This window comes from Cavia porcellus, unplaced genomic scaffold, assembly GCF_034190915.1.
Source record: "Cavia porcellus strain 051 isolate PalLab524CR breed Dunkin Hartley unplaced genomic scaffold, mCavPor4.1 scaffold_3, whole genome shotgun sequence".
Lineage (NCBI taxonomy): Eukaryota > Metazoa > Chordata > Mammalia > Rodentia > Caviidae > Cavia > Cavia porcellus.
Window position 1 is genome coordinate 5437785 of NW_026947486.1, and position 27059 is coordinate 5464843.

Consider the following 27059-nt stretch of genomic DNA (forward strand, 5'->3'; position numbering starts at 1 on the left):
AATTAATTAGCTGGCCAAGTAACCTATTTATCAAAGTTCTCTAAGGAACAGCTATAAACTTGAGCAATATTATTAACTAGCTCTTTAAGTTTACAATAAAGGTTTTAAAATTTACAACTTGAGAGCTTGGAGAGCCTCCTTAGTCTAACTGTGCTTTGGGTCTGTAAGTGTGCTGCTTTTGGAAATAGATCTTTCTGGTTTTACACAGAGTTTGGTTCTTTCCACTGTGTCTCAGGATCAGTCTCTGGAGGAGGCTCACCTAAAGTACTAAACTGGGACATGACTTTTATATGTGTTCTTCTAGATGGGCAAAATTCCAATGTCTCGTCTGACCCAGAGATAAGATATGTGTTTATCATCTAAGATGATTTCTCTGTCTTCAGTGTTAGCAAAAGCTCATTTTCAATGGGCTTGACATAGTAGGAGAAAAAAATTTGGAATGATGTAGAATTACTTTCTTTTTTAATTTACATTCCTCTAAAAAAGAAAGTATAAAGTGGTAGAAATGATTAGAAGTAAAGCCAAAGAAAGGAAACTGACGCAAAACAGGACTGACACTCCCTCTAGAGTGTAGAGGAGGATCAGAGCCAGTCTATCTCAGTGAAACCTGTCCTCTAAATCTGTGAGGGCAGCCACCAGCCTAAGTGCTTTTTAAATTGTGGAAGGAGTTCTGGTAATATTATAGGCATGTATACTTTCTATGAGATTGATTTTAATTAAAACCCATTTCATAGAGGTTTATATTAAAAGTCGAAGAGAGATGTCCTAACATTATTCTCTCTAGCATTATTTTCTAAATAAAGTCAAGCAAAGAGAACCAGTAAATTTAGTAATTAGCTTAAATGCAATATGTACAAGAACAATACCTTATAAATGTTCCATGTTAGATATATCATCATTTTAACAAAACTATATAAGAGACACAATTATAAGCAATGAACAAAGACAAGGCAAAAATAATTATAAGGAACAGCAAAATTTGAAGCGTAAATTTTGTTATCTAAATGAGTCCCAGTCCAGAGTCTATGAAAGAAAAGCAAACTCTTACTTCTGTCCAATAATCTTGGTGGAAGACCTTCAAATGATATAGGGAAATGGAACTACTGTATGCCTGGTATGAATTTGCATTCTCTAAAATCAAAAAATGAATTATGGGAACAATGTAGCTTAAGAACAGAGTATATTTATTGAGAGAAAGAAATCTTCTGTATAAGATACAGAAAGGATCCTGATGGGCTACCTATGTATTCATTTAATAAAAGAAAGTATATGATAAAATTGGACATACAAGCAGAATAAAGTCATATATATATATATATATATATATATATATATATATATATATATATCAGCAGCCTAGGAATAGAGATGGAATTTTTCACCTGCTAAAAGATAAACTTACAAAGATTTTCATTTGAAATGAGATTGTTCTACAGAGTTGTTAATTGTAATGCAGGTTTTTACCTCTACATTTAAAAAGAAACTTAAACAAAGTAGTTTGAAATTGTGTAGAATAAAACAGAATTCTATGTAATTGTAGAGAATCACTTCAGAGAAATAATGAAAATGTGATGTTCTTTGGACAGGAATACTTAGAGCAAAATTTATTGCATTTCCATTAATTGGGAGAAACATACCTATACAATTATTAAAATAAAATAATATTTGCAATAATATTAATATGGATACCTAAGTATACATAATAAGAACCTATATGAATTTTTCAATTAAGTTTTACAGCCCTAAATCAAGTATTTAAAGAAAAAAATTAAGTGAGTGATTTCTTTTCTTTTCTTTTTTCTGATGCAAAATATCCAGTACCCAAAATTAGAGAAGAAAATATTTATTAGACTCACCGACTGTAGATGTTTTACTTCATAGTCAGCTGGTTCCAAAGGAAAGTGACATGGAAGAAGGGCATCACAGAGGATAAATCATCCATGGCAAGGTAATACAGGTAGAATACAACAAGGAATAAGCAACAAGTAAGGGCAAGTGACAAGTGGCAGTAACAGGGTTGTTTTTTCTGTCCCTTTACATTCTATCCAGGCTAAGGCAGGTATCACTCATACCCAGAACTATGCCAAACCAAACAATAGACTAATATAGTAATCACATGTTCTTTATGCCAGCATCACACAGTCTAGATGCAGTCATCTATGAATAAAACCCTTCTATGATTGAAAGTGAGGCTTTCAAGAGGTATGTATACATAAAATATAAAACAGTGAGGACATGTACAAGTTCTTTTTTAAAAATCTCAGTACTTTCAATGTTGATTTTATCCAATTTTTTCTATAGACTCAATGGATTCTATGCTGAAGCTCGACAGTACTTTTGTGAAATATGAGAAGTTTTTTTCTAAACCTTATATGAAAGTTTAAACTGTAAGGGAAATCAGGATTCATCTAGAAAATAAAACCAGGAAAAGAAATTATGCAAAAAATATTATGAGTCTTATTTTAATACTATGGTAATCATGAATGCAAAAGATTTGTGCTTGGAGAGAACATAAAATAAATGAGGTAGAACCTAGAACACAGAAACAGACCAAATCACAGGATGCTCAATAGTCAATACTTGAACAGCAGGGACTTTTGTTGATCAGGAAGGGATAATGAGCGTCTCAAGAAATGGTATTGTCTCAATTCAGAGATCATAGTCCATAGTCCATAGACAAAAAATAAAAAACTTAGAAAATACATATTTATCCACCAGTATTTTCTAACTTATAGCCAGTTCAATAAGACAAGACAGAAAGTATGTGATTTGAAAGAAAAGTAAATCTGTTATTATTTACAGATGACATTAATATCTAAAAAGAAAACATGAAATATCTCTAAAAAGAAACATAGTAACTTCTATGATTAACAAATTTGCAAAGTCTTAGAGATAATGTCAATTTTCAAAAGTCAATAACTTTTCATCTATTAAGGATAAAAACTTTGAGTTTAAAACAAGGCATATGTACTACATAACTGCACAAAAATTAAAGTGCATAGGTGAAAATCTAGAAAAATGTGTGCATAATATGCACATGAACCTGAAAATACTGATGAGAGAAACAAAAGAACAATCAAATAATTACAATCCAAAATTTCTGGAGCAATCAACTTAGTTGAAATGACAATTATTTCAATATGATCTAAATTTTTATTGCAATGGCAATAAAATGCCATAAGTTTTCAATATAAATATATTTATACACTGATCATGAAACTTACATGTGAATACAAAATTACTGGAATAAACATCACAATTTTGTAAAGACAAAACAAAGTTGGACTACAAAAGATTTACTATACAGTGACGATAATCAATTGCTTCTGACAAAAGGAAAGGCTTACAAGTCATTTCCAGGTAATAAAGACTACAATAATTTTGATTGCTGTATGAAAAGTTATTTATAAACCTAGCAGTTTAAAAATCACATCCACTAACTAGCTCAGAGTCTATAAATCACAAGTGCCAGCACAGCCTGGCTAGGTTCTCTCAATAAAGTTACACAAGTATAAAAACAAGGTGTCAGGTTGTTTCTAGAGCTCAGTGTCCTCTTCTATGTGCATTGATTTAATACCGTGTTTAGTTTCTCCAAGTTTATGATTGGGTCCCCATTTCCTTGTTGGCTGCTGGCCAGGGTCTACTGTCAGCTCCTAAAAGTTGTCTATATTCCTTTCTTTTGGCCCTCCATCTTCAAATCCAGTAAGGAAACTCTCCTTTGCATCAAGTCCCTCTCACTTTTAAAAACGTTCTCAATAGAAAGAGCCCAATCCTTTTTCAGGCAGCAAATGACGAGATGGAGCCCATAGTTTGAGTTGAATTTTGTTCTCTATCCACTCATATTCTAAAGCCTTAATCCTCCGATGAGACTATACTTGGAGATAGGAATTTCAAAGAGAAAATTAATGTTAAATAAATTCATAATGATGAGGTCCTAATCCAATAGGGCTGCTGTTCTTTCAAAAAGAGGGAGAAGCATCAAGGGTGTTTACAGAAGAATAGTCACTTGAGGGCACAGTGAAAAGGATTCTGGCCAGAGAGAAAAACTCTCACCATAAATCAGTCCTGACAGCACCTAGATCTTAGATTTTTAGCCTCTATCACTGTGAGTAAATAAATTTCTGTTAAGCCACCCAGATTGTGATGTTTCTTATACCAACTTGAGAGACTAAAATAGCAACTAATGTTATTATCTTTAATTATGTGCCATCTCATCATAGTAATGATTTTTCTTATAGTAAAGGCCTGTGGATTATGCAATGAATGGATCAATAGTGGTTATTTTACTTGTCTATGGTAGCAACTTCTTGTAATATAAAAAACATAAAGAAAAATAAAATAAAGGAAAGAAAACTGAGAAAAATTAAAATTTCCACAAACAGGAGAAGGAATAAACCAAGCATGATTTAGTCATACAAAACACTAATGAACAATTAACTAGAAAAATTGCTTTCCATTTGAATAAGGGTTAAACGAAAGAAACAGTCCCAAAAAGTTATGTAGAACAAAATTCTACATATGTAACACACATTAAGAAAAAAGGCAAGAATGTGTTTTTTTTTACTATTTTTTTTATTTTTGATACTATTGTATATGAAGGTATGCAAATGGAAGCAAACTATTTCAAAGAAAGAGACATTATGGTAGCTACTGTTAATATCTGGTTGTCTTGTTGGAAGAGCTGTGCTGCTTACATTGTTCTGTTCTGATCTGCTTTGTTCTGTCCTCCTTTGTCTTAATATCTTTAAAATAAAATTTAAAAAAAAGAAAAAAGACAAAACTATAGATGAGCGTCTGCTAGCAGTTTAGGCTGGGATCAGGCTGGGTATTTCATGACAAATAGACTGCACAAATGGAGAATAAAGGGGTCTGTAAATAGGAAAAGACCTCATCGGGGTTCCTGGTTAATCCTAATTGGAAAGAGGTAAATCTTCACTGGAAACAACAGCGAGAAAAGAAGGGACATGGATAGGAAGAGCACGGGAATCCAGGTACTGAAAATCATTCTAGTTGCCCTTCATCCATCCCCAGTAAAATACGAAGACAAGAGGCCACCACTTTAAACAAAGCTCTTATTTAGTATGTAAAAACACACACCCAAACTTCTGTCTGTCTGTCTGTCTGTCTGTATATCTATGTATCTATATATCTATCTACAGTGGTACCTCAATCACACGGTACCTCAATTTGTTCCTTGATTCTAGAGAAGCAGGCCATGGTAGTGTTCAAGACTAGATATCGAGTGAGTTTGCAAATGGAAGCAAAACTGCCAGTTTGGGTTGTCAACTGAATTGTTCAGATACAATACACATCTTGCTGAATGAATGTATTTATGCACTGGAACCACTATATTAGTGCACTAGGCTCCCTTACTTAATTGCTAACTTGAATATTTATGTAAAGTTCTTTTTTTAACAATCTCATAAATTCTACATTTAAGATTCTGAAAGGCTCACTTAAGTGTGTGCACATAGGAGAGGAAGAGGGGACAAGGTTATTGGTATCTGAAATTCATCTAGACAGCCCAGGAAACTAATCATATTATGACAAATTCCAGGTAATGGAAGGATCCAGGCATCCCCCAAAAAAGAACAGCTAAGAACAAAGCGCCCTGGGTTCTCCATCTTTTTGGAGCTCCGTATATTTTCACGAGGTAGCTATCTGTCCTCTGCTTCTTTCTTTTCTTTTTTCTTTTCTTTTCTTTTTTTCTTCTCTTCTCTTTTCTTTTCTTTTTTCTAGCAAAGTGTTTTTGTTTTCCCTTTTCGAACTTGGTTCCTTTAGCTTATTTCCTGGGACTAGGTTTATAAATCTTGGTGGGTTTCTTAGATAATAGAGTCAAGCTGGGCTATGCTTCACTCCCAACCCTGGCACACAACCCAAAGGAGCCCTATGTGGTGATGAGATGTTTTCCCCTTAGGTAGTGGTTAAATATATAAATGTGTTAAATCTCATAGAACCATATAGGACAGAAATTAATTTTACTGTATGATCACTTCAAAAGAATTTATAAGATTTTTAAAAATGATCTCTAAGATTATTATCATATAAATTCTATGAAGTATCAAAATAAGAATTTTCTTAACTTTAAAAAATTTGTACTAAATAGTAAACATTTGAAGCCACAATTTTTGTGCTTGCTAAAGTTCAGAATATATTAGGGATATAAAGCTAGTAGGTTAATAATTTAAAGGGGTTTTTGATTTAAAAAATGCTAAATTTTAAAATACAATCCTTAGGAGATTATAACCAGTAGTAGCTACATTAAAATGTCATAAAATTTACCGGCCAAGGAAAGAATACTTACTCTTACATGGCTTTTAAATTTTAATTAATTATACCTACATATCTTTGGTACAATGTGGACATACACCTAAGCGTTCATTCTGTTGTTATATTTTTGTTGTTTCACTATCACATATTTAATACACATTCTACTTCAAAGAAAAAAGTTGAAAGCTATGTGTTGCTCTAAAACTTGGAAACTCACATAAAACAGCTGTCTAGCAGATATATTAATGAGGAATTTAATTGTACCAGCAACATGAAATCACAATATCCCATTTTGAGCAACCTAAGAATCAGCAGGTCTCCACTTGCATTCATTGTGGTGTCTGAGGATTATCCTGCTGTTACTCTTTGTGCAAAGCTCCCAGGCTATGTCCGTAATGAGGGGCAGAAAATTGAGAATCCTGCAGGGTTCTAAGGGTACATCTTTTCTCCTGCACAATTTATGGAGCAACAACAAGGCTTTTTTCATAAGCCAAGCCAGGCTCCTTTACTAAAAATGAACTAGGTGTGGTAAATACATAATTCTAGGGAGAAAATGCTTAAAACTTACCTTGATTTTTCACCTAGGTTTCCCACATTAAATGTAGCATCTTGACTTTAAAAAGTACCACTCGCTTCAGTTTCCCCTGCATATGTTAGGTCAGGGAGCAGTAGTGCCTAGAGGAGGTGTATAAGGTGGATGAAATCTAAGACAGAGTCAGAAGACAGCAATGAGGTCTCAAGGCCGAGATGGTGAGGCACTGGCCTATGCTTCAGTGTTACAATGACTTTTCTCATTAAGTTCTACATGATCTGTTTTGTCTATTTCCATTGCTTAAATAATGGTGTCTTTGAAAAATTCATACTTTCCATTGTTCTGTGATGATGGACAAGCAACCAGGTGGTAACATGGGTCTTTGTTCATTTATAAGATAGAAAACATCAACATTTGTACAGTGAATGAAAAGATTGTACTGAATTCAAAAGAAATGCTTTAATAAAAATATATCACCTTCTGGAGCATTACTGAAGTGTACATTGAGTGTAAATGGCCTTCAGTAAAGTATATAAATAATTTATCAGGCAGGAAATGAGAATTTGCCATTTTACTATTATAAACATAGCAAGATTCTTTTTTCTTTATAAGAAACCTTCTTGTGATACAGAAAAATCAATCATCAAATCAAGTGTCCTTCCTGCTTTATGAAACAGGCATATTGCTAATGCATTTCCTCTTCTTCCTCTTTATAGCTATTAAATTTTGTTATACACATTATGTTTTCTGTAAAGAAAGAACTACTACCCTGGCTCTAGTGTGAGCAGGGTACACTCTAGGGTTCCTTGGAAATATTGCAATGTATTATACGTTCTGGACAATTCAGCTCCATTTCCAATAACTGGAAATTTTAAAGTCCCAAAATCATAGGATAGTTTTAACTCACTACAGTGGATTATTTTTTCCAAAGTGATTGAAGTAAGAAATTTGTGCTTGAGCAGAATCTATGTCCTAATATTTATCCCAGTTTTCCCAACTGATAAAGAGTAGTTTCTCTAAAATCTCTTATGAGGAATAAACACACAATTGGAAAACGTTTCTTGAACTCTGAAAGCATTAGTGTGAATACTTGGAGGATAATCTTTAATAATTTTTCTACATTTTTACCTTGTCCCATGTTCTGAGAAGCTGGTCACTATGGCCTTTGCACCTAGACTGCTATTCTATTGGTTTTGACCTGTGAGTGGGTACCAGAGGCAAGCAGAGGTGTCAGCAGGTGAAGGTGGAATACTTCTTTTCCAACCCAAGCTTTTCCTTTTATCACCAGCATTTTCAGAGCAGCAATATTTCTCAGAGGCTACAACTCATTTGTAAACACCCCTAGTTCATATTCCTAGATATTACCAGATGCTGTTAACCTTATTAACATTTCTGTTCCATGCCTGCTCAATCTCGGGTTGTAGTGTCATTCAAATGACTGTATTTCTTAGGTCCTAGTGTTTCTTTTTCCTTCAGTCTCTAAACATATCCATTCCTGTGGGAACTCCCCATTTACTAAACTACTCTATACTGAATTTTATCTTTTGAAGGACTTTTTTTTAACATTTGAGAGTTCATTATTTGTGAGAATAGATGATGTAAGCTAGGAAAATAGAATTAACAGTATGTAATTTTTACATTATCATTAATAAGTGTCACAGAAAGAACACATGAAATACATTTTTTTTCTAAATTATTTAGAAGAAAATTTTAGAAACAAAAAAAGAAATCCATAATTCCTATCTAAGCACTCTTACATTCTATCTATTGTTTGGATCTGTGTCATTGATTTCATTTCTTGCCTACATTTGACATTCATGGTTTGCATCATTTTTCTGAGCTCCTCTATTTTTTCATCTCAGTCTGATTTACTGCCTTTTATTTTGATAGTCATTCCTGTTTTCACCTTAGAGATACTTCCATGACAAAGAAAAAATTGAAAAAAAATTGAGATCATCAAACCAGCACTAGAGAATGCTCTGAAAGATATATTAGAAAGATAAAATTAAGATCACAAATGCAGGAATATTGAAAGGAAGTAGTCATCAGGCAAGAGAAGCAATTAAACAGAGAGAAAAGAAAGGGAACAAATAACAAAGAAACAACATGAAAAAGAATTGCCAGTATATATCAGTTATAATCATATATGTAAGTAGTCTGAACTCACCAATCAAAAGAAATGGGCTGGAAGAATGGATCAAGAAGCAAAATCCAACAGTATGCTGTATTCCAGAAACGAATTTAACCCAAAAAGAAACAGACTAAATGTCAAAGGATGGAAAATAATTCTCCATACCACATGAACCACCCAAAAATCAAGGGTAGCTATTCTATTTTCAGGCAATGTGAACTTTAAGTCAAACTTGATCAAAAGAGACAAAGAAAGTCACTACATACTTCTTAAGAGAAAATTTCAAGAAGAAGATACAACAATCATAAATATTTGTACAAAAGACCCAGGTTCACTCAATTATATAAAAAATATTAACTGACATGAAAAATCAATAAACACTAACACAATTGTAGTGGAGAACTTTAATACCCCAATTTCACAAATGCATAGATCAACCAGACATAAAAGCAACAAAGAAATTTTATAATTAACCAATCCTGCGAACTTTGTAGAAGTCTGTAGCGTGTTCTACACCAAAACATCAGAATTCATTCTTGTCACCTACACATGTGATGCACTTCATACTAGATCATATATTAGTTGACAAAACATGTTTAATCAAATGTAGAGGAATCAAAATAAACCTATGCATACTATCTGACCATGACCTAGTGAAACTGGAAATCATTGAAAAAACAAGCTACAAAGACTCTGTTAGCAATGGAAACATAAAGGGATCACAGGGGAATTTAAAATGAAATTTAAAAATTTGTACACTTAAAATAAAATGCTGATATAACATCAAAACTCGTGGGATGCAGTGAAAGCAGTATTATGAGGGAAATTTACAGTGATTAACTCACACATCAGGAAAACAGAATGAACTCTAATGAACAACCTAATGTTCAATGTCAAACATCTGTAAAAAGACAAGTCAAACCCAAAGCTCATATGAAAGGGAAAATTATAAAGATAAGGGCAGAAATAAACAATACAAACTAAGAAAAAGAAAACAATGAATCGACGAATTTAAAAGTTGTTTGTTTGAAAGAATAAATAAAATTGATAAAACATTAGCCAAACTCATCAAAAAAGGAAAGAAAAAACATGAATTTAAGGAATTAGCAGTAAAAGGATGGGCGAAATTACAACAGATTACACAGAAGTCCAGCAAATCATCAAACATACTATGAGAAACTACATTCTTCACATTAGCAAGCAAAAAAATGAAATATTTAGGAATTACTCTTACGAAAGAAGTGAAAGACTTATACAGTGAAAATTATAATACACTGAAAAAGGAAATTGAAGATGATCTCAGAAAATGGAAAGACATCCCTTGCTCATGGATAGGAAGAACAAACATTGTGAAAATGGCCATTCTCCCAAAACTGTTATACAGATTCAATGCAATCCCAATAGAAATACCATCAACATACCTTATAGATCTAGAGAAATCACTCCTAAATTTCATCTGGAACCAGAAGAGACCTAGAATCGCAAAGGCAATTCTAAGCAGCAAAGACAAAGCAGGAGGCATCACAATCCCTGACTTGAAGTTATACTACAAAGCAACAGTAGTAAAATCAACATGGTATTGGAATCAAAACAGAGCTGAAGATCAGTGGAATAGATTAGAAGATACAACCACAACAACAAACACACTCAACCACCTTATTTTTGATAAAGGAGCCAAGCAGGTTCACTGGAAGAACGACAGCCTCTTTAATAAATGGTGCTGGAAAAATTGGCTCTCCATTTGCTGAAAACTAAAGCTAGACCCATGTCTATCACCATGTACTAAATTAAAATCTAAATGGGTCAAAGATCTGAATATTAAAACAGAAACACTCAATCTATTGGAAGACAAAATAGGTAGAAACCTTGGAGACATAGGAGTGGGTAAAGAATTCATGAACAGGACTCAAACCGCACGGGAAATACTTCCCAGAATCAATAACTGGGACCACTTCTTATTAAAAAGTTTCTGCATGTCAAAAGAAATCTCCAGCATAGTGAAAAGAAAACCCACAAACTGGGAAAAGATTTTAGTGAACTCTCTCTCAGACAAGGGCCTCTTGTCTAAAACATATAAAGAATTAAAGAAACTCAGACCTCCGAAATTCAAAGATCCAATCCAAAAATGGGCATCTGAGATGAATATGCAATTCTCAGATGAAGAAATGCAAATGGCAAATAAATACATGAAAAAATGCTCATCATCATTGGTCATTAGAGAAATGCAAATTAAAACCACACTGAGATACCATCTCACTCCTGAAAGAATGGCCAGGATCAAGAAAACCGACAACAAATGCTGGAGTGGCTGTGGGGAAAATGGAACTCTCCTGCACTGCTGGTGGGAGTGTAGACTGGTACAGCCTTTGTGGAGATCTGTCTGGAGATTTCTCAAAAAGTTGAGACTGGAAATCCCATTTATTCCAGCTATTCCACTTCTAGGCATATTCCCAGAAGAACTGAAAGCATCATACCACAGTGATATATGTGCACCTATGTTTATAGCAGCACAATTTGTAATCGCCAGATCTTGGAAACAACCCAAGTGCCCATCAACTGAGGAATGGAAAACACAGAAGAAATGATCATATTTCTAGATACAATTGAACTTCCAAAACCAAATCAAAAAGATATAAAATGCTAAGTAAACTGGTATCAGCCAATAAAATTGAAAATGTAATTAGAAATTTATCAACAAAGAAAAACCTAGGCCCTGATGAATTCACTGCTGAAATCCATGAGAAATTTAAATAAGAACTATTGCTACTGATGCTGAAATTCTTAAAAGAAAGTGAAAGAGAAGCAATAATTACAAAGCCATTCTTGGAAGCAAGAATTATCCTTTGACCAAATGCAGAGAAGGAAGAGACAGAGAACTACAGGCTAATGTCCTTAAAGAATATAAATGAAAAATAATCAATAAGACATTGGCAAACAGAATGCAGAAAACCATCAAGAAGATTTTATACCATGACCAAATAGGATTCACATTGGGGACGCAGGGGTGCCTCAACATACACAAATCAATAAATACAATACACTATATTAACAGACCAAAGACAAAATTCACAGGATCATCTCAATAGTTGCAGGGAAAAAAACACATTTAACAACATCTAACATCCATTCATGATAAATACCTCACAGAAAATTGGAACAAATGGGCTTTACCTCAATCATATAAAAGTCACCTGTGACACTCCACAGTCAGTATCATAGTAAGTAGTAAAACTTGAAAGCCTTCACTCTAAAATCAGGAACAACATACGGATATACATTATCATTACGCTGTCCAATATAGTACTAGAAACATTAGTCAAAGCAATTAGACAAAAGAGGTTAAAGGAAGAGGTGAAATTATCGTTTTTTGCAGGTGATGTGATACTACTCTACGTACAAGATCCCAAAAAGTCCATCAAAAATCTTGAAGATTTAAAATTCAAATTCAGTGATGTAGTGGGGTACAAAGTCAAGACTCAAAAGTCAATACCATTCCTACAAACAAGCAACAAACTCAAAGGAAAAGCTAGATTAGGGAAAGCACATCCTTCATGATAGCATCCCAAAAGATAGATTAATTAGGAAACAATCTAACAAAGGAATTAAAAGATCTGTACAGTGAAAATTAGAGTACCCTAAAAAGGAGATTTTTAAAGATATCAAAAAATGGAAAGATATCTCTTACTCTAGGGTAGTAAGAACCAATATAGTGAAAATGATCATACTGCTATTCATATTTAATGCAATACCAATCAAAATACCATTAACATACCTCACAGATCTAGAAAAAAATTACCAAAATTTATATGGAACCAGAAAACATATAATAGCAAAAGTAATTCTGGGTGACAAAACAAGTCAAGGAGATTCACAATCCAAGATCTAAAATTATACTAAAAGCTACTGTGATAAAATTATCATTATTGGCAAAAAATCAGGCCTGACATTCAGCAAAACAGAATAGATAATAAAGACAAATCCCCAAATACATTAAGCCACCTTATTTTTGAAAAATAAGTCAAACATAGTCACTGGAAGAAAGATGACCTCTTTAATAAATGATGCTAGAAAAATTGCCTTTCTCTATGCCGAAGACTAAAAATAGACCCATTATCATGCACTATATTCAAAATAGCTCATAGATCTAAATATTACAACACAAACACTAAATCTACTGGAAGAAAAAGTAGGTACAAACCTTAAAGACATATGGATAGCCAAAGAATTCATGAAGAAAACCTAAACTGCACTTGAAATATTTCAAAAATAAACAACTGAGATCTCATCTTATTAAAAAGTTTTTGAATGTCAAAAGAAATCACCAACAGTGGAAAGAAAACTTCCATCTAGACCACTAAAAGAATTGAAAATTTCAGAACCCCGAATTTAAGATCCACTCCAAAATTACGCATCTAAAATGAATACACACATCTTAGTTGAAGAAATACAAATGGCAAATAATTATATGAAAAAAGGTTCAAAAAGATTGGCTATTCAAGAAATGAAAATTAAAACAATAATGAAATTTCATCTTACTCCAGAAAGAATAACCATCATCAAAAAATCAACCAATAACAAATACTGGCGGGGCTGTTAGGAAGAAAAGAAAACCTTCTCTACTCTACAGAGTGTGCAGACTTGTACAACCACTGTGGAAATCAGTGTGGAGATTTCTCAAGAGACTAGGATTAAGCGGTCTCATTTGGCCCAGCTATCCCTTATATGGGTATTCTCCCAGAAGAATTAAAAACATCATACCAAAGATATAGACATGCTTTCATGTGTATAACAGCATAATTTGTGATATCTAGATCTTGCAAACAACCAGATGCCTAGTAATTGAAGAATGGATAAAAACAAATGGGTTTTGTATGTAATGGAGTACTACTCAAACACCAAGAAGAAAACACTGGAGACTTCTATACATCAATGGATACAACTCAAAATTGTACTCATCAATGAAATCGATCAGACCCATATGTATAAAAATTTTACTTTTTCACTAGTGTAAGAAATTGAACAAGTAAATAGAATCTGAAATTTACAATAAATGTTGTGAATTGGGAAGAAATTGTTCAAAAGAAAAGACACTGAGATGGGGAAAGGGGAAAGGAAGAAAGGATAAAAGAAAAAAAAGTAATTAGATATACATGATACGTAAGATTATTATACAGTTAGGTTCTATGTACTCCTTGAAAAGAATGTTTTATGCTATTATTTTTTAGGCAAAATAGCACGTCTAAATCCTGTACTCTAAATAACTACTACAAAGACAACAATATGTAATTTATTTACTATTGTAACTGTTCTGCTAACCTGTTTTGCCACTCAGTTTCATTGCTTGTTTATCATTTTTGTCTTTTTTAAAGCTTCCAAGAATTACTGAGGTTTAGATTTTTTTATGTCTAAACTTCTAAATTCTACCTATAGTTCAATGCTATTTGTCTTCATCTCTTTTGAATTTCATTTTAAAATTATTTTTACCAGTCTTTGGAATGAGATTACCCCTTCTTAATTGTTTTTAAATTTTAAAACAAAAAGAATAAAAAATGATGATACAAAAGTTCAAAACAAAGTAGTAAAATTATTAATATATTAACAATGATTTACATATTGTGTTGTTATCTTGAAAGTAGATGCTCACTTTAGAAAGCATACACATGAAGAAATGATCAAACAATGAAAGCACATTTAAAACATAAAAACTTTAGAAAAAATAATCCCAAGTTTCTATATATAATACCTTATTTTTCGCAACAACATCTTCACTTGTTCCTTTTAAAAATACAATTATGTACATACAATAGACTCTCAAATAGTTTAAAGGGTTAGTGAGAATTTAAACTATTAAACTACAATTTTATTAAAGACTATTTTAGAGCATTTTGCATTTCACAGCAAAATTGAGATAGTTTCAAAGATTTTCCTTATATTTCCTGTCCCCGCACATACACAGCCTTGATCATAATCAAGATTTCTAGACAGCCTGTAACTGATGAATCCATATTGACATATTATAATTGACAACTGTTTTTACCTTGTTTTAAGGACCATTCTTGGAGTCAAGGATTTAGACAATGGGTAACTATAAATTCCCTACCAAGATATCATACAGAACATTTCAATGCCCTAAAAATACTGTTCTGTCCCTTCATCTTTGCCGCCAACCCTATCCCCTCTCAGCCTGTGTTTCCATGTTTTGCCTTAACCACAATGACTTACAATAAGACTCATGCAATAAGCAGCCTTTTTAGATTGGCTTCATTTGCTTAGCCATATGCATTTATGTTTCCCCATGTCTTATTATTATTTGATGACTTTCTTTATTGGTTTAAAACATACCAGTCTGTGGATATTCCACAGTTTATTCAGTCAACTACAGGACACTTACACTTTTGGCAATTATAAGCAAAGCTGTTATAAACACTTATGTGCATGTTTTTTCCATGGATACAAGGATTTTTGTATCTCCTTTGGAAAAATACCAAGGAACATTGTTGTGTGATATAAGTGTATTTTGGTTAATTTTGTAAGAAAATACCACATTATCTTCCAAAATAGCTGTACTACTTAGCTTTCTCACCAGCAGTGAATAAGAGCACTTGTTGCTCTACATTCTTGCCAGCATATTTGCTAGAAGTATGATTAACTTTTCACAATTTCTATGATCTATCTTGCCAAAATTCACTTCAATTTTTTGAACTACATTTTTTTCCCTACAGTTTTCTGCCTCTTTGCCCCCAGGCTGCTGATTAAGTTGGAATTAAAAATCAAGATTGTTGCCTTGAAGAGTTAAACAGAGACAGGAACAATGAGAAAGGCAAGAAAGAAAATAAAGTAGTGTTTGCCATAAAGAAAATCCTCAACTCTACTCCCTGCTTGATGTATTCATCAAAAGAGATTGGAGTTCTAAAAAGACTGCACTTTTATGTGACTCATTTATGAGATCTTCTGATGTAGTGTTTTTCTAGATTTATTCATCAGGAGGATTCTGGAAGTGGACTGTATTTTTTCACCCCACCAGGTGTTGCAGAAAGCCTGAGGAGCCAAAATGGCCTGAACCCTCATGCTTCAGAATATCTTCACTAAAGATAGATTGTAAGGAGGAATAGCATTGAATAACTAGCTGACTCTGAGGGTTTAGAGTTAAGGTCAGTCAAGGTTTGTTGGAAGAAATGAAAACTGGCATATTAAATATGAAACCAAAAGAGAAGCCAGTTCTTGTCTGTGAAACTCAAATACATTGACCTCTAATTCAGGATGACCAACACATATCTGATTTAAAGATCAGAAAACTCAGCTATTTGCCAAATCTTGGTATGAGGCCAATATAGTGCCAGTTTTGGTCAACCTCTATTTAAAATTCAAAGGTACATGAACTTATGAGTACAATTTGATCAATCTCAGAGCAATCAGCTTAATGATGCTCTGATAAGGATGCATTACAACTATGAACTGAAAAATACACTGTGAATATAAAGAGTACAGGTCAATATCCATTTGCACCTCAAATGGGCACAACCAATTTAATCATAACACAGATAAATTTTTATGACTTAAGGTACTATATCTTTACAGGAATGTGTCATATTTTCTATTTTTCACTTGTATCACACATTTTGTGATTTTGGTATGTTAAACTTGGGAACATCCAAATATTTATATCTGGAAGATATTTGAGTGACTCTGTCCGGATGGAAAATTCAACCATCTGTTGTTATGACTGCCATGTACCACAGGTCTAGATAGCATGGGGATAACTGGCCAATTGCCAAGAGGACACCACCAGTTGTCTAAATTTTCTGAATGTTTTCAACAGCTTCTCTTCTGTTGTAAATTTATCTTAAAGTAGTATGCTATAGTTTTTTTGAAAGAAGGAAAAAGAATTAAAAGATTGGAAAGAAAACAAGCATGAAAAATACTGTAGGATTTAGAATTATCTATCCCTGATTGTTCTTCTAACTTTCTAGAATGTTTAAAGTCACAAAAGTGAGAACTTGACCAAACATTCTAGCATTCTAGAGAACATTGAAGACTATAAATTTTAATGGACTTGATATATTGTATTGTGATATGACTATATATGAATATATATATATATATATATATATATATATATATTCCTCAAGGTTATCTTAGGTAATATGGGAATCTTCATATATCTTGTAGTGTATTAGAAAAAAAAACTGTTTTCTCTACTTTATTACCTTATGAGTCTTTAAGATATATAAATCACATAGATATATGTAAATAACCACAACTAGAAAAGAAAAGAAATTTAGTGAGTTCAGAAGGGATGCCATTAAAATAGGACTACTGTATTCAAGCCTTATTTAACATATTTCTTGCACAGTGACCCATAAGTACTTTGTGTCATGAGAACAACTGGCCTTATGACTGATACTTTAACTAGCTCGACATTTATGAGGTGATAAAAAATCTAAATAAAAGATTCATCTAAGTATTTGTAATCAGAGACCATATCTTTAGCTTTGTTGCATAAATTGATACAGAATACTGGCTCAATACCAGATAAATTCTTTTCTTACCTGTTCTTACCTCCTCTTCAGTTTTATTATTTTTAAATCTTCTGCCTGATGAGTTCAGCTTTGTTTCATATTATCATTTCTTGGTCTTACTCTTTCTTCTGATATATAAGATCCCAAATTTCCAGGGGCTGGGGATTTAGCTTAGTGGCATAAGCACCTGCCTTGCAAGCAGGCAGTCATGAGTTCGATCCCCGTTACTGATAAAAAAGGAAAAAGAAAAAAAAAATCCCAAATTTCCTAAGCATGACATCAATTATTTTCCATGTATGTTTCACCTTTTCATGTATAGATAACATTCTCATAACACACTAAAATAACATCTCTCTGGCCCTAAACATGCTCCTTTTTATATGCTTCCAGAGGTTTACTTCAACCAAATTTCCAAAATACATGCGTTTAGAGCCACATTATCTAGATTCATGATTCATAGTGATATAATTATTGTGATATAAATGTGTAAAGAATAAAACATAATGCTTATTTTCAGAAAATTCTATTTTTTAGTACATAACTTATCAACTGTGGCTGAACAATTTTAATTGAGACCAACTTTGGGACCGAATATCATCTTTAAGTAATAACTCTTAAAGTAGCATATGTAGTGATACACCAGAAATTTTCAATGGCTATTAAACTGTGTTGCCACCCTTAGCATTTTTTAACATCCAAACGTAATTTAAGTATGTACTTCTGTTGGTCAACTTGTAACACCCACCTCAATCAGCATGGTGCTGGTACTGAAAGCTTACCTGAAGATTGTTACCAACAGCAAAAGAAGAATTGGAGAGGAAGGGGTGTTACTGTTGGTTTTCCTAAAGAAATGTTTAGTACTGGCTTTCTGGATATGAATTTGGATGTTTTCAGCATTGGATGAGCTCAATAACACATTATCATTGAGGATTTTTGTGGTTCATTTTGGGGGAGTTCTGGCCCTTACTCTGAGTGTCACCTCCTCGCTCCAGTGTACCCTCTGCTTCAGTGTACCCTCAGCTTGATAGTACAGATTCTTCATTCCACTGGTACAGATCCTTCATCTTACTGGCATAGACTTTCTAGCTTTCACCACTGCTGCTTGGATCTTCCCAGCACAGGTCTGTCAGACAGAATTGCATGAAAGATTGTTGTGGGCTCTAGGCCTCCAGTTAGGCTCATAGGGGATATTTCATGGGTTCTTGGTCTTCAGCTGGACTCATGTCACACATTGCCATGAGATCCAAGACCTCAGGTGGATTATTTGGTCCCTAGAATGTGGATGGATTTCCTGCACTTTTTGTATTTGACTCTTGGTTGACTATTATAAAATAATCCTAAAAATTCTGTCCTATATTAATTTTTCCCTTGCAAATGCTAACTATAATACTTATTGGTGGAGTGTGATTATATTAATACAATTAGTTGTACCAATACAAATAAGAGCAATTTTCAAAAGAAATAAATTGAAATTATCTTTGAGAATGAGTTGTATTATATTATGTGCTACAAATAACATAAAGCAGGGAATGTAGAAATAGATGTTTGTTATTAAACAAAATTTCCTGAGTCATTTTGAGAAAGAGGCAGTTTTAATCGAGCCTTTCACTTAAAATTGAATTCACGTTCATGTGTTTTTCCCTGTCATGTAAATATAAGTCACTTCATACTTGCTTCATTCTTTTCTAGTCTTTTCATTAATGCTAAGTGTCAGTGGCAGTTCACTTTTTCTAAGGAACTTTAGTATATGGTGTATGCAATATATCTAAAAAGTGACACTTGCCTTCATTAAATGAAGGTTTTACCTCATAAATTTTCCATCTGTGGAGTTATTATCCATGTCTTTGGCTTTGGATTTTTTTTCTCATTTTTCACTATGTGTTTACAGATAAGACTTCAAGCAATGAAATTTATGATTTAATTAAATGCAACTGGATCAGAAATGGCTTCAACCTTTCTGAAGCTCTGAGTGTTCTGAATCTTCACTCTTCAAATATAATTCTTTCAGGATTCAATCAAACTGAAATCTAAATTACACTAGCAAAATGTTCTGGTTTTAATACATTCCAAAAGAATTTCTTCAATACCTGAAATACAAAACACAGTGCTAAGAAATAAATGAAATACTGTTTCTATGTATGATGATGGAAGGATTTATTGACTTTATTCTATTTTTATATTTATTTATTTTTAATAGTACATGCTTGCAATGCATCATGATTTCATTCACTGTGAGGAGTTTGTATATTTACATGACACATTTTAATCTTTTCTGTCTCCCCCAACTTTATGCTCTCTCCAATTTTTCTTCCGCTCTCCATTTGCAAAAACTCTATTTCTATATTTTCTCTTTAACTTTTTTTAAAAAATCCTTTTTCTTTCTTTCCTCCATTTCTGATTCCCATTCCCATTTGACAAATATCGTTCTACTTCCTAATATCTATCTTATTTTTCTCCATATTTACACAGAATTTCTCATATAAGGCTGATAATGAATTATTTAAAAATTGTGTGTGATTATGTCACTTAATATTATAGTCGCAAAGTGCATGAATTTACCAAAAAAGTGCCTCAAGTTATTCTTCTTTGTGGCAAGTAAGTACTCCATTATATATAAATATAATATTTTCTTTAACTGTTCATCTGTAGATTGACATAAAGGCTGTATCTAAGACTTAGCTATTATGAATCATGCTGTTATAAACATTGGTATACATGAATTATTGTAGTACAATGACTTTATTTCAGAAGCATACATGAATAATAGCAGGGTCAAATGGAATTTCTAGTTTTATATTTTTGAAGAATCTCCATACTGATTTCTGTAGTGGCTATATTGCTTTATACTCCTAACAACAAAGAAGAAGGATTTCTTTTTAGTTACAGCCTTCTTAACAGTTTTTGTTGATTGATTTGTTGATACAACTTTCGTCAAAGATGTCATGGTCGTTATATTTCATTAAAGGGATAAATTGCAATATCATTGTTCCTTTAATTTGAATGGTCATCAATGCTCAAAAATGTTTCACTTTTATGTGCGCCATCTGTACTTGTACATCTGAGAAGTGTCTTTATTTCAAATGCTCATTTTTGTATTGCTTCTTTAAACTTCTAAGTGTAATGTTTTTGTGGTTTATTTATTTATTTATTTGTCTTTTTCATTTTTATTGGTATCAGGGATCAAACTCACGACTGCCTGCTTGCAAGGCAAGTGCTTATGCCACTGAGCTAAATCTCCTATTTTTGTGTTCTTTATATGTGGATATAGGATCAGTCTTCAGCATTCAGGGAGCCAGTTTATCTAGCACTATTTTTTAAAGAGATTATCCTTCTTCCAGCAAAATATTTGGCTTTTTGTCAAAGATTAGGTAGCTAGGGGCTGGGGATTTAGCTCAGCAGCATAAGCATCTCCTTGCAAGCAGGCGGTCATGAGTTCGATCCCTGGTACCAATAAAAAGTTCTTTTAAAAAAAGAGCAAACGAACAAAGATTAGGTAGCTAAATATGCATGGAGTTGTTTATGCATCTTTTCTTCTGTTCTGTTGATCCACATTTCTGTTTTTGTATCAATACTCTGCTGTTTTTAATCATAAAACTTTGTAGTGCAACTTGAAGTTCAGGATAGTGATTCACTTGCCTTGCTTGTTCTTTTTGCCCAGGATTGCTTTCAATATTCTAGGTTTATTCCAGTTCCATATAAATTTTAGGAATGAATTCTCTAGTTCTGTGAAAGAAATCTATTGGTATTTTGATTGGGATTGCATTAATTCTGTATAATAGTTTTAAAAATATGGCCATATTCACAATATTTGTTCTGCCTAACCAAGAGCAAGGGATATCATTCCATTTGAGACACTCACTTGAATCTCCTTTCTCTGAATATTATCATTTTCACTTAGAGGTCTTTAACTTCTTTGTTAGCCTAATTCGTAAGTTTTTAATTTTTCTTGATTCTATAGTGACAGTTATTGCTTCCCTAATTTTTCTCTAAGTGAGAATGTGCGTCACGTGCAGGTGTTTTTTAATGTACTATTGATTTTTGATCACTGACTTTGTATCTTGCTATGGTACTGAATTTGTTTATCCATTCTAGGAGTGTTTTGGTGGAGTTATTGGAGTTGCTATGTAAAGGATCAAGCCACCTGCATACAAGAAAAATTTAACTTCTTCCTTTCCTATTCAAATACCTTTTGTTTCTTTCTCTTATCTAACTGCTTTGGCTAATGATTTGAGAAATATATTGAGTATGATTTGTAGTTAAAATTATCTTTGTGTTGTTCTTGACTTTACAGGGAAAGCATTTGACTCCTCTTAGTATGATGCTGGTTGTCGATTTGTCATAGCTGGGTTTTAGTAGCTTGAGTTAAAGACCTCATATTTCTATTTTCTCCAGTAATTTAGATATAAATAACAGAAGAGGAGAAAAAGGAGAGTGTAAGTAAAAAATAGAAGTTAAACTAGAGAAAAAAAGAAAGAAATGTAAGGAACTTAATTGAAAGATAATGAGAAATGAAAAGAGACAGGGTAAAAATGAAGAGTTAACCTAACAAATGTTACAAGTAATAATGAAAATGGTAGAGAACTCCAAACTCCATAAAAATGAAAAAAAAAAAAAACACCAATGTATGGAGGGAAACTGGTTTTAAAAAGGACAGAAAAAAGTCTATGTATTTCCAAATGAGTATTTTTCTTCCAGAACTTGTAACCTTTATCCAGCAAGTCACATTATTCTCTCTCTTTACAGCCTGTGGGTTTGTCTAATAACCCCCTTTGTTTGATGGATCCCCAGTCTATGTAATCCAGCCCAAGGCAACTGTGCAATCTGGGACAAATGCCCAAGGATGGCGTGGGGTCTTGGAAACTGGTTAAAAACTCAAATGAACCCAAGGAAACTGTTTTAGTCCCCACAGGGCTGAGTACAAGTACTTGGTGCCAAATGGAGATTTTGGTGGCCATGGAACCAGCTTGAAACTACAAAAGTAGAGGTTCATGCAGGCCTAGGATATCCAGTGGAGACATGGATGTCCCAGAAACAGATGCATGTAAACTCTAGACCAGATAGGGTGCCAGTCATTGGGTGGAGACTCATGTAGGCCAAGGGAAAGGACAGATAAGATGGGTACCTGTGGGCACCTGTATAAATGGCCAGACTCTAGCATGCATGGTATTTGCCTGATGTGCCAATTATGGGTTCCAGCTGTTCTGAGTTGCTAATCAGGAATTCACATGTGCCTGAGATTGATGCACAATGCAGGAAAAAGGGTGAGGTGCCCATGGAAGGAATGAGGTTCCTGAAACTGAGTAAAACATCCATCAGGCCTGAAGCACAAGGTGGAGACTCTCATGCGTCTTTAGAACCCAGTGGAGACTCAGGGTGCCTAGAACTGATGCTGAATGCCAGATATAGTCTTTGGTGGGTACAGTGAAGGTGTGGGCTAGTGAGAAGTGAATGGATAGTCAAGCAATCTCTGAGGGCTGGGCATGGATTCCAGCGTGACAATTGTCAGTGCTGAGTACTATAAGGGGGCCTGGCCAATGTAAGACTAAGTTATGGCACCTGACTGTGGCTCAGGTCAGCCTGGATCATTCAGTAAGGACTTAGAGGGACCAAGTATTGATGTGAAATGGCAGATGGTAACTCAGGCAAACAAAAGCAGCTTGGTGACCTAGGCACATATCATTCACTTGTTTATCTTCTCTCACCAGAAGTTGGGTGTGTATGGGGAGAACTTCTGCTGCCACTAGTGAGTGCTAGTGAGGATGCTGCAGTATTGCAGCTTCCTGAGTGCTTTGAGAAGGGATTATGGAATAAAGGGACCCAAATACCGTGAGTCAGTCAGGGAATGACAAGTCTGCAATATTTCTTGATTCCCTTCAGCTAGCAGGTAAATTCTTGAAATGGCTGCTCCCAGGATGTGCAAGGGTAGGAGCTGTGCAGATTGGCCCTGGTGGGACCAGTTTGCCTCTTTTCAACTACTGATATTTGCTATGATCTACATTTATCTTCTTTCAAAGTGATTTCCTTTATCAGGGAGTAAGTCTGTCTCTTGCTTCCATTTACCTGTGCTTTTTGTTGATCTTCCCTGAGTACATCTGAAATATTTTCTCTTCCCATAAACCATGCTGGATTCTCCTTCTAGCTTTTTATTTTTTTCAAAATAATACTAAAAGGAATTTTTCACTATTAGCAATAAAATCATGGATGGTGAGGTAGCTGCATAGTTCTAGTGCAGGTAACAAAATTAGGGCAGGAAGACCACTTCTCCTCCACTCCATTGAAGTCGGACAGCACCAAATTCCTCCTTTGTTCTATGCAAAGCAGACAAGAAAATAATAAAGCCATTGCAATCCTCTATAGCGCCAGTCCAGAGCACATATGTGCTAGATCTAGCCTAAATCTCAATAACTATTTCATGTATGTATTAATCAAATTTGTTTCTGTGAAAGCAATGCATTTTGAAAACCACCAAAATGACTCAACATGCTTCATTCATTCTTGTTAATCTTATCCAGGGACTCAAGGAGAGGCACATGTGCTAGGCTGAATTTCTATTAAAGTCTGAAAGCCTGCTTTGTTGGTGTGCTTTTAATTGTATTAATATTTTTTTTTCTTTTTGAGACACAATTTCACTATGCATTTCAGGCTGACTCTGAACTCACTTTGTAGCCCAGGCTCACCTCGAACTCATCATCCTGTCTGAGCCTCTCAAGTCCTAGAATTACAGGTATGCAACACCACACCTGGCCTTTGGGTGTGCTTTTAATTTCTCTGTTTTCCTGATCCAATTTTACCGTTTGTGGTACATATTTGTTGGCATGGACCTGCTTTAACCTCAACTTTTCAGTATCTTTAATTCAAGTAGCTGCCTTTTCTTTTATTGTTGTATGGACACTTGGGATTCTTTGCTCACTGTACACCAGAACTTGAAGTTTATCTGACTCAAAACATGTCATTAGTTCCTGTTAAAATTGCAAACAAGGCTCTTTTGTTTTGCATTGCCTCATTCTATGGATAATATTCATTTTAAAAACACTGGGTCCCACAAACCCATCCCTTAATTTTCTACTGTAAATTTTTGCTTCAGCGTAATAGTGTCTGGTTGTGCATCTCAGTATTTTTCCCTGAGGAATACATGAATAAATCTTTTGTGTTTACCCATTTGGTACAATGAAATGCATAGTCTGGGCACATGTTGAAAAGTGCCAAACCAGGATTTATGCTAACATGATGCTCAGTGGAACAATATTTGTGCGTGTCTACCTGAGCATCACAGATATTATAACATACACACGCCACTCTAGGATTTACTTTTAAAAGTTTTCTTTTGATTTTTCTGGTAAAAGTAGCACAATAAAGTACAGAGGCACATGAAAAACCATATTTCCAAATTTTGGAGGAGGTTCAAGTGAGTCATCAGATTATTCATCCTAGGATGATGAAGATTATCCACTATGGAAAAAAAATATATTCTCATAAAATAACAGTGGTATTGGAATGATGATGATGATGATGATGATAATGATGATGATGATAATGATGATGATGATGATGACTTTGAGTTGGCCATGTAAGCCAAAGTTCTTGTGTCAGTGAAATGGAGCACAAATTGGTTGACACAGGCACAGGGAATGCAGACCTCCTTGATTCAGATGACAAAGAAAATAGTATGCATTTGACTAACTGAAATGTTACAAAATGGCTACACAGCTAAATGGAATGATCCAATGTTGGAACTAGGTCTGAAAATACAGTGAGGGTCTTGGCAGGAGTGAAACATGTTAGACATAATGCTAGCATTGTCATTCGATGTTGGAAATTGTAACAGCCAAAATGCTAAAAGACGTTGTGAAATACACAAAGGTTGAGACACAAGTAAGATGTTCTATAAGCACCAGTATCCAAATTCAAAAAAGTATTTATTATGGCACCTCACTCGTTAAATTGAAAGCATTCATGTATCTAGCTGAAATTTCTTATGGTAGCCACAGGAGTAAAAAAGAATTATGGCAGAGGAATGGGTCAACATTTACCATAAAAATTATGCCGTTGTAGAGACAAAGATATTATGCTTTCAATTTAGAAATTTATCCTGGAAATTAGCAGTCAACTCCTTTATTCATATAGGTAATAAACCAAATGATGTTTTAGGCTTTGTTAGCACTTATTGCTCCCATCTCCCAAACTAAACAGAATGGGACGTTCTTCAATAATTTTGCTGGTTTTCAACTGATGTTACATTTGCTAACAGAACACAAGTTGATCAGCACCGGAACTGTATGGAAGAAGAAAGGAGAATTTTTTTTAAAAAAGTGGCTATTTCAAAATAGAGAATTGTACAATATAATCCTTAGATTTCAGAAAGATTTACACTGCCCTTGTATATGGCAAAGGAAAACAAACTGATCATGCTAATGTAAACTTTGTACCATGATAGAAATATTGATAAGGAAACTTCAGCAAAAGGAAATCCTGAGATAGAAACTTTCTACAACAAAACCAAAGGTGGAACAGATGCTGATGAGTCATCAAGTAACTATGATTTCAATCAAAACAGAAGGCATTGGCTAGTGCTTCTGTTTTCCTTGATATTATCTTGTGTAGCATGTATAGTAGTTTGATCATTTACAAAGAAAAAAGAAAACAAGAAAAAAATCACACAGAGAAAAATTTTTGAGAAGATTGGGACTGAAACTCATAAGGACTCATTTATACCAGAAGAAAAACAAATTGTTTCTGCCCAGCGAAGTATGCAAAACAATATTTTGGAGCACACTGGTGAGCTGAGAAGTGAATAGCCAGATGAGGCATCCATGGTCCCAGTATGACAATAAGAAAACCAAAAAGATACCAACTGTGCCCTAAAAGAAAGGAAAACAAAACATAAATGTTATCAGTGTAAGCAATACTTGTACATGGATCATGGACTTTTCAAGCATAATGACTGCCTTGTATGTCAAAACTGAAGCAAATATTATATTTTTCATAGAGTTTCACTGATATTTTCATTGCAGTTCACATAAGTTTTTATTTCTTATATTATCTCTTAGGTTTTGTAAGCAAGTAAACAGCTGATATGAAAATGTTGATGACTAATCTATGCATTCGTTACATTCTATATTGACACCTTATTTTCTTATTATTTAGGTGTGATAATTGCAGTAAAGATTTTTTCATAGGGTGATATTTGTATTTTCACTGTAGTTCACATAGGAATTTACTTCTGATGTTAACTTTTAGGCTTTGTAAGGAAGTACACAGCTGATGCGAAAATGTTGACACTTATTCTAAACGTATAATACATTTGCAGAATATAATACTTTATTAATACATATGCAGAATTTAATACTTTATTTTATTTATAATTTATGTCCTGTTAATCCCACACTTCATAATATAATATGAAACTTACAAAGCAGCAAGACTAGTCACATGTCTAGTATGTCTGAGAAAAAAGTCCAGAAAATGTGTTGCCCGTGAAAGGGATACATGTGTATGGAACATGGCGTTGTCATGTGGAAAGATTTCTTTAAGTTTGACAAGCTAAGATTCTTTTAGTAAAGTCATATTCATATTTTCATTGTAGTTCATATAGGAATTATTTTCTATT